Here is an 8,296-nt window from a genome sequence, read left to right as displayed (position 1 = left end):
CGTGATTTAAAGCGAGGGATGAAAAATATGGTGAATTAAACGTGAGTAAACCTTGCTATACTCATTTCACTCTAGCTTGGCCTAAAACTGCCATCCCTCAATCTTGAATGCTGACTTGTAATAATGGGTTAACACTAGGATATGATGCTAGTCACGAAGAAGTGCTGTGCAAGGGATTTAGAGCTTCAAAATTACCTTATTCTAAAAAATTTGACATGAATGGGCATTGTTATACTCATTTTACTCGAACTAGGCCTAAAATTGACATCTCTCCATCTTGAGTTCTGAATTGTAAGAATAGATTAGCACTAGGATATGGTGCTAGTCACGATGAAGTGCTGTGGAAAGAATGTATAGCCGTAGTAATTTGTTCTTCAGCCAATATGTTATGCGAGATAAACTCTAAAAGGACGAAAATCTGGGCCAACCTAAAGTGAAAGGAGTAAAGTTATGTTCGTCAGTGCTACTACATGTCCAGTTAGGCCTTTCAGATTGATTTCAGTGTGTGTGTGTGTGTGTGTGTGTGTGTGTGTATTGTATATATATATATATGTGTGTGTGTGTGTGTATTGTATATATATATATGTGTGTGTGTGTACTGTATTTATGTGTGTGTGTGTGTGTGTGTGTGTATTGTATATGTATGTGTGTGTGTACTGTATTTATGTGTGTGAGTGTACGTGCAGAAAACAAGTGTATGTTTATCTAGTCAAGTGAAGTGTTATACAAAAATCGCTTCAACAAAGTAGCACGCTCACCATAACACAAAACACGAGTGATAATAATAATTTCCCTTTTGCGTCACACCACCCAGCGTCACACCACCTCTGACAAGAACAAAGGCTGAAGTTACGCATACTGACGCACACACTTCCATTGCCACGTAGGTAAGAAATCACACTAAGTCATCCTCACACTTTTTTTTTTCGAGGGGGGAGGGGCAGGGGGGGGGTTGTTATTTCCTATAGTGACGCCATTCATATTAAAAATTTTCCCTTATATGGTTCGTTTATCTAGTTCTTTCACTTTAACTTGGCTCAGTTCTTCGTCCTTGTGTAGAGTATTTAACTCATTGGCAGAAAATGACGATGCTGCAGCTCCACTTGCTTTCCGTAACACTTCTTCGTGATTAGCACCATAGTCAAGTGTTAATTTATGGATTCAGCTCACCTAGATGAAGAGATGGCAGTTTTAGGCCAAGTTAGCGTTACACGAGAATAGTTACTTAGTCATACCTTACTTTGTTGGGTGGGTGGGGGGGGGAGTTCGAAAGGGCAAACAGGTGTATTACTGTGTGTCTTCCATGGAACCAGCTGCAGTAGTAGAGATGCTGGTGCGGGCAGCTGGCTACTCCACTCAGGTGTCCAGCCATCTTTTGTAGGTTGGTAGGAAAAATGAGTACTGAGGGTGGTACTTAATGTGGATGATGCAGTGGCCTTGTATTTTAGGATATTGGATGAAAAGCTTGCCACAGGATCAAAGGCCTAAGTTACCGAGATGAGCACAGTTGCAAGGATATTGGATGAAAAGCTTGCCACAGAATCAAAGGCCTAAGTTACGGAAATGAGTACAGTTTCTTAGCGCCCCAAGATGTCTGTCCCTACCTTTACCTTTACTCTTTTCCTTTGTACTCCTTTGAAAGTGCAGAGTAGTTTAGGCTGAACTGTTTTAAATATACGTTAAGCATGTGTCAAAGGTCAAGCATGTGTCAAAGGTCAAGCACGTGTCAAAGGTCAAGCACGTGCCAAAGGTCAAGCATGTGTCAAAGGTCAGCTATGTCAGAGGTCAAGCACATGTCAATGGTCAACTATGTTAAAGGTCAAGCACGTGTCAAAGGTCAAGCACGTGCCAAAGGTCAACCACATGTCAAAGGTCAAGTATGTGTCGAAGGTCAAGCACTTCACAGGTCAAGCACGTGTCAAAAGTCAAGCACATCAAAGGTCAAGCATGTCAAAGGTCAAGCGTGTCAAAGGTCAAACATGTAAATTCAGTGGGCCAAAGTTATGGGGTAGGAATGAATCTCCTTGGTTTCTAGTCAAATTAACCCTCTCAGTCTGACTACACTTGGCCAGAAACTGCGTAGGTTTGTCCTCCCCCCCCTCCCCTTCACAAGCGTGTGTGTTTTGTAGGCACCATACCTAACGAAGTAGCCTGCCATTTGTGTACACACACACACACACACACACACACACACACACACACACACACACACACACACACACACACACACACACACACACACACACACACACAAAAGCATACATACATACAAACTTCATACATACCGGTACATTGTACATACGTACACGTTACACACACACACACACACACACACACACACAAACATACATATATACAAACTACATACATACATACTACATACGTAGACGTTACACACACACACACACACACACACACACACACACACACACACACACACACACACACACACACACACACACACACACACACTGTTTTATTGAGTATGGAGAGTGACGTCAGGAGGTAGTGGCGTCATGGATTACGTCACTGCCTTTGAGCCCGCCTAACTCAATAAGAAGGCAGGACAGCTGTTACGCACCCACTGCCTAACCGTAACAAAGGTGACGCGTAACATAGCGACAGTACATCATCATCATCATCATTAATCATCATCATTATCATCATCATTATCATCATCATTATCATAAACCACTGTCTTCATCACTCATCATCACCATTATCAGTGTTACTCTCGTCATCACTATCAGCTTCATATCTTTCCACTCCTCTCACATCCCCAACCCACCCTGATCCATCCTCTCCACCTGTCCTCCCCATTTAACTCCACTCCTTCCGCTCTCCTGACTCTCCACTCTTCTCACTCCACCCACCCTCATTCATTCTCTCCACTTCTCATGCCAGTTTTATCTACACCAGGCCTTCCACTCTTCTCGCTTCACCCACCCTCATCCATTCTCTCCACTTCTCCTGCCAAACTCATCTACACCTGGCCTTCCACTCTTCTCCACCCACCCTCATCCATTCTCTCCACTTCTCCTTCGCATTTAAACCTGCTCCTTACATACGTTCGGCCTTCCACTCTTCTCACTCCTTCTATCCTTCTGACTCACTTGTTCCGCGTCACCTACAACTTCCTTTTGTATTTTAAACCCACTGTCTCCCGCCCATGCATACAAGCTGGTTAACACATATCTGAACCACTCACAGTTGTTACCTCTTTGCAATTTTCTTTTCCGTCATCACACCTTATATTTTCCTCCTCCTCCTCTTCCTCTTCCTCTTCCTCTTCCTCTTCCTCCTCCTCCTCCTCCTCCTCCTCCTCCTCGTCTTGTTGTTGTTGTTGTAATGAGTAAGTGGTGTGGTGTGTGAGGGCTGGAGTATGGGCGAAGCGGATTGTTTGTGAGTTGTATTTTGTGTTGGTCTTGTAGCAGGGAAGGGTGGTGGCCGCAGTGCAGTCTGGTTGGGTGTACTGTCTCTCTGGGTAGGGTGGTTTGTGAGGGGTGTATGGAAGGATGTATGTCTAGTGGACGTTCATGAAGGATGCTGTTTGGATGAAGATTTTGGGTGGCTGTGTTAATGTGGGCTTGTGAATTGTTGTGTTAGGTGGGGGAGGGTTTTTTTTCTTATGGGTGACTGTGTTGTTGTGTGTTTGTGTTTGTGAATTGTTGTGTTAGGTGGGGGAGGGTTTTTTTTCTTATGGGTGACTGTGTTGTTGTGTGTTTGTGTTTGTGAATTGTTGTGTTAGGTGGGGGAGTTTTTTTTTTTTAATGCAAGGAAGAAGGAACCAAAGACCAGGAGCCCGCAAACTGTTCCCTCCAAGAAAAAACAAAAACAAGATAAGAGCCAAATTCAAGACCCGTTGCTGAGATATTTTGTGTGGTGTTGGATAGTTTTTTTTTCTTGTTTCCTTGTTGTTTGTTTCTTGTTTGTTGTTCGTTTCATGTTTCTTTGTTGCTTCTTGTTTATTTGTTGCTCGCTTCTTGTTTCTTTGTTTTTTCTTTCTTGTTTCTTTGTGGACGGGGTAATTCAAGATGATATTACAAAGGTGGGATGAGTCATGGGCTGAAACAATGAACTGTGTGACTCATATTTATAGGATGTGTGGTGGGAAGTGTTTTTGTTTCTGCTTCCTGCTGTAAAACACACACACACACACACACACACACACACACACACACACACACACACACACACAGTCACTAGGTCTTCCTGTCCTTCCACTTTCATCACCTGTGTCTTAATTCATTTTCATACCATGTACATGAGAGAGAGAGAGAGAGAGAGAGAGAGAGAGAGAGAGAGAGATTCACCACCCCACCTGTAAGCTACATATCAACCACCATATTATCACGTCCTCAAAAATAAAAACAAAAAATAAAATAAAATAAAAATAAAATAAACCACCTGCTTCAATCAGATCTGCCACAAGACTCCTACGCTCGAATAAATTTATTTCTTGTAAATAAAAAGACGCCATGGAAGGAAAGTCATGGTTAGCTGTGGTCCGTAACACCTTTTCCTAAGCGATTTATTTTGTTTATTACACCTTACCGTCCTTTTCCGTGTTACATTAACCCTTCCAGTGTCGCCATACTCTGCTTAAATTACGTTTAAAAGGATATTAATCAGATATACCCAAAAATAAATCGCTAAGGAAGAGGTATTAGGGAGCTTCCTTACCATGGAGCTAATAGATTAACGTCCACTGCATCACGCTTATCACCTTATATTGTTCATAGTGTTATCCTTGTCTGTGTTATCTGTTTCACTTATCTCGTTGCCAGAAAAAGACAGTGCTACGGTTCTGCGTCCTCTCCATAGCACTTCTTCGTGACTAGCCTCATATTCTAGTGTTCATCTGTTCTAATTCAGCAGTCAGACTAGGGAGATGCCAATTTTTAGGTCAGGTTAATGTAAAATGAGCCGAGGCGTCTCCCAGGAGGTGTAAAGCATCACGCAGTATCAATAATAACAATAACAATAATAATAATAATAATAATAATAATGATGATGATGATGATGATCGTGATAGTAGTAGTAGTAGTAATAGTAGTAGTAGAAGTAATAGTAGTAACTGTAGTGTTAGTATCATTATCATTAGCAATTGATATTCTTCATCATCATCACTATCTGGACCTCCTTTCCCACCCTAGGGCGGGATGAGGAGTAGCAGTGTCGGGATAGCCAAAGTTTACGTAATTCAATGGGTCACGCTTCCATTCAGTCATCATTCAAGCCCACGAAATCCTGGCTTCATCTGATAGGCCAAAAGGTTTCCACCACGTACTGTAGCTTCACATATACCCATCCGTTCGAGTTAATGATAATAGTACTAATGATAATAATAGCAGTAGTAGTAGTATCCGAAGCAAACTGTAATAATAATAACAGTAACTAGAACACCGCAAAATTGTCCTAGGAAATGTTGATGAAAAAAGGTTTTCCACAGGCATTGCCTACTTGAAGTCGAGCTGTAAAGGGATCTTGAGGTCAAGGTCACTGATCTTGTTGGTGTCACCTTAGGGTATCACAATCTATAAGTCCACCAAGGTTGGTGGCTCTAGCTTTAATCCTTCATGGAAAATTAGGTGATATCCGGAAAAGTCCCAATTTTTGACCCCAGGCGATCTCAGAGAATAATCAGCCGATTAGAACCACGCTCTTTTCAGCACTGCGTCCACCTTAAGGCAATACTTAGTAAAATTTCAGCCTCCAAGCTTAAACGGTTCTTGAGATAGCGTGGCTGACTGACTTTTCAGTGTTGCGGATAATATCTGGAGATGCAGTTAACGGATTTCCACAATATTTAGCCAAAAGAAGCAGACAGCTGTCCGACTAAGTTGACCAAGTTTGAAGGCTCTGGGTCAGATAGCCTTTGAAGTATCGTAATTTTAAAACAGTAGTATTGACAAGATGGTAAACGTTGCCAGCAGGACGTGGGAAGTTTTAATAATAATAACACCGTTGACAAGGTTTAATTTTAGCCAACCATTGTGTGCTTTTCAAAACACCTCGTCCACCCACCCGCCATTATTGGAACCGCCGCCCAAATCTCAAAAATAAGCCCATTTACCTGTGATTATTTTTACACACCCATTACCTGTCCAAAAATACCTGGCCGCCATCTTGACCTCCCTTGACATGATTTTTTATTTTTATGGGTTACATCTCCCGTGAGGTAAATAGATTCTCTCTCTCTCTCTCTCTCTCTCTCTCTCTCTCACTGCATCCTAGTCTTTGCATACAGTACGTACAGGTGTGTGAAACAGGGTTAAGGTGGTGGTGATGAATGTTTGGATGTTGGGTTAGGGTAAGTTTTTGGATGTAGAGTGATGATGTTGATGATGATGATGATGATGATGAATGTTTTGGGTGTAGGGTGATGATGATGATGGTGATGAATGTTTTGGGGGTAGGGTGATGATGATGATGATGATGATGATGAATGTTCTGGGTGTAGGGTGGTGATGATGATGATGATGATGATGGTGAATGTTCTGGGTGTAGGGTGGTGGTGATGATGATGATGAATGTTTAGGGTGTAGGGTGATGATGATGATGATGAATGTTTCGGGTCTAGGGTGATGATGAATGTTTTGGGTGTAGTGCGATGCTGATGAATGTTTTGGATGTAGGGTGATGATGATGATGAATGTTTTGGGTGTAGGGTGATGATGATGATGATGATGATGAATGTTTAGGGTGTGGGGTGATGATGATGATGATGAATGTTTTGGGTGTAGGGTGATGATGATGATGATGAATGTTTAGGGTGTGGGGTGATGATGATGATGAATGTTTTGGGTGTAGGGTGATGATAATGGTGAATGTTTAGGGTGTAGGGTGATGGTGATGATGATGATGATGAATGTTTTGGATGTAGGGTGATGATGGTGATGATGAATGTTTTGGGTGTAGGGTGATGATGATGATGATGGTGATGAATGTTTTGGGTGTAGAGTGGTGATGGTGATGAATGTTTAGGGTGTGGGGTGATGATGATGATGATGATGATGATGAATGTTTTGGGTGTAGGATGATGATGATGGACTGGTGCGTGGGTGGAATGTCGAGCGCTGTGGCAGCGTGGATCGATTATGGAGTCAGAGAGAGAGAGAGAGAGAGAGGTGGAGTGTGGGTGGATTGGTATATAAGTCCCTGAAATGTGGATGCATGTTGGGATTTGGTGGAGCTGGGGTGGAAGAGTGGAGCTGCCCGTGATTTCCATTTTTATTTTATTGATTTCTTCATTTTTTTTTTGGGGGGGGGGGTAGGGTGGGGATAGATATAGATTTTGGTGCTATACTCTTTTTACCCTAACTTGGCCTAAAAATTGCCATCGACCCATTTTAAAAGCAGGGTTATATCAATGGATTAACACTAGAATACGATGCTAGTCACCAAGAAGTGTCATGGAAGGAAGATGAACGCTAGAAAGGATGCTAGTCACTGAGAAGTGCTGTGGAGAGGGTGTAGAGCCGTAGCATTGTCTTTCTGCCATTGAACTGCATGAATTAAGCTGCAAAAGAACGAAAATCTGGGCCAAGTTAACAGTAGATTGGCAGTAGACTAGGATGCTTGTCACGAAGAAGTGCAATGGGGAGGGTGTAGAGCCGTAGCATTGTCTTTTTCTGCCACTGAGCTGCGTGAAATAAGCTGCAACGGGACGAAAATCTGGCCCAAGTTAAGGTGAAAGAACTGCAGTTTTATCGCATTAGATTCCTATATCTTTATCGTTATCTCCCTGCTAACGCCAGACGTAGTAGAAGTAGTAGTGGTAGTTGTAGAAGCAGTAGTAGTAGTAATTGTAGTAATAGTAGTAGTAGTTGTTGTTGTTGTTGTTGATGATGATGATGATGATGATCCAGACTTATTTGCAACGTGAACCCTGTGGACTGCAGACTTAAGTTGCCCTTGTCCTCTAGTCCACCATCCTTCTCTCTCTCTCTCTCTCTCTCTCTCTCTCTCTTTCTTTCTCTCTCTCTCTCTCTCTCTCTCTCTCTCTCTCTCTCTCTCTCTCTCTCTCCCTTGAGATTTAGGTAACTGAAGGACAGGAAAAAAAACATTCACCACTTCTGTACGTTAAGGTCTTTTTATTATTTTTCATTTTTATTTTTATTTTTATTCTTGCTGCCACCAGACGATGCCATAAAGCTCAGCAAGGCTTGTATTCATGGCAGTTAAAGAAGCTCCCTGACACCTTTTCCATAGCGATTTATTTTTGGAGGTGGCTGATTCACAATTGTGCACGTTATTTACGCCGAATATGGTCATGGTTGAAGGATTTATATAA

Source organism: Coenobita brevimanus, chromosome 42, assembly GCF_032717465.1.
Source record: "Coenobita brevimanus isolate Jiangsu-jjx chromosome 42, ASM3271746v2, whole genome shotgun sequence".
NCBI classification, from domain to species: domain Eukaryota; kingdom Metazoa; phylum Arthropoda; class Malacostraca; order Decapoda; family Coenobitidae; genus Coenobita; species Coenobita brevimanus.
The sequence above is the reverse complement of the archived record's forward strand: the minus strand, read 5'-3'. Positions refer to the sequence as shown.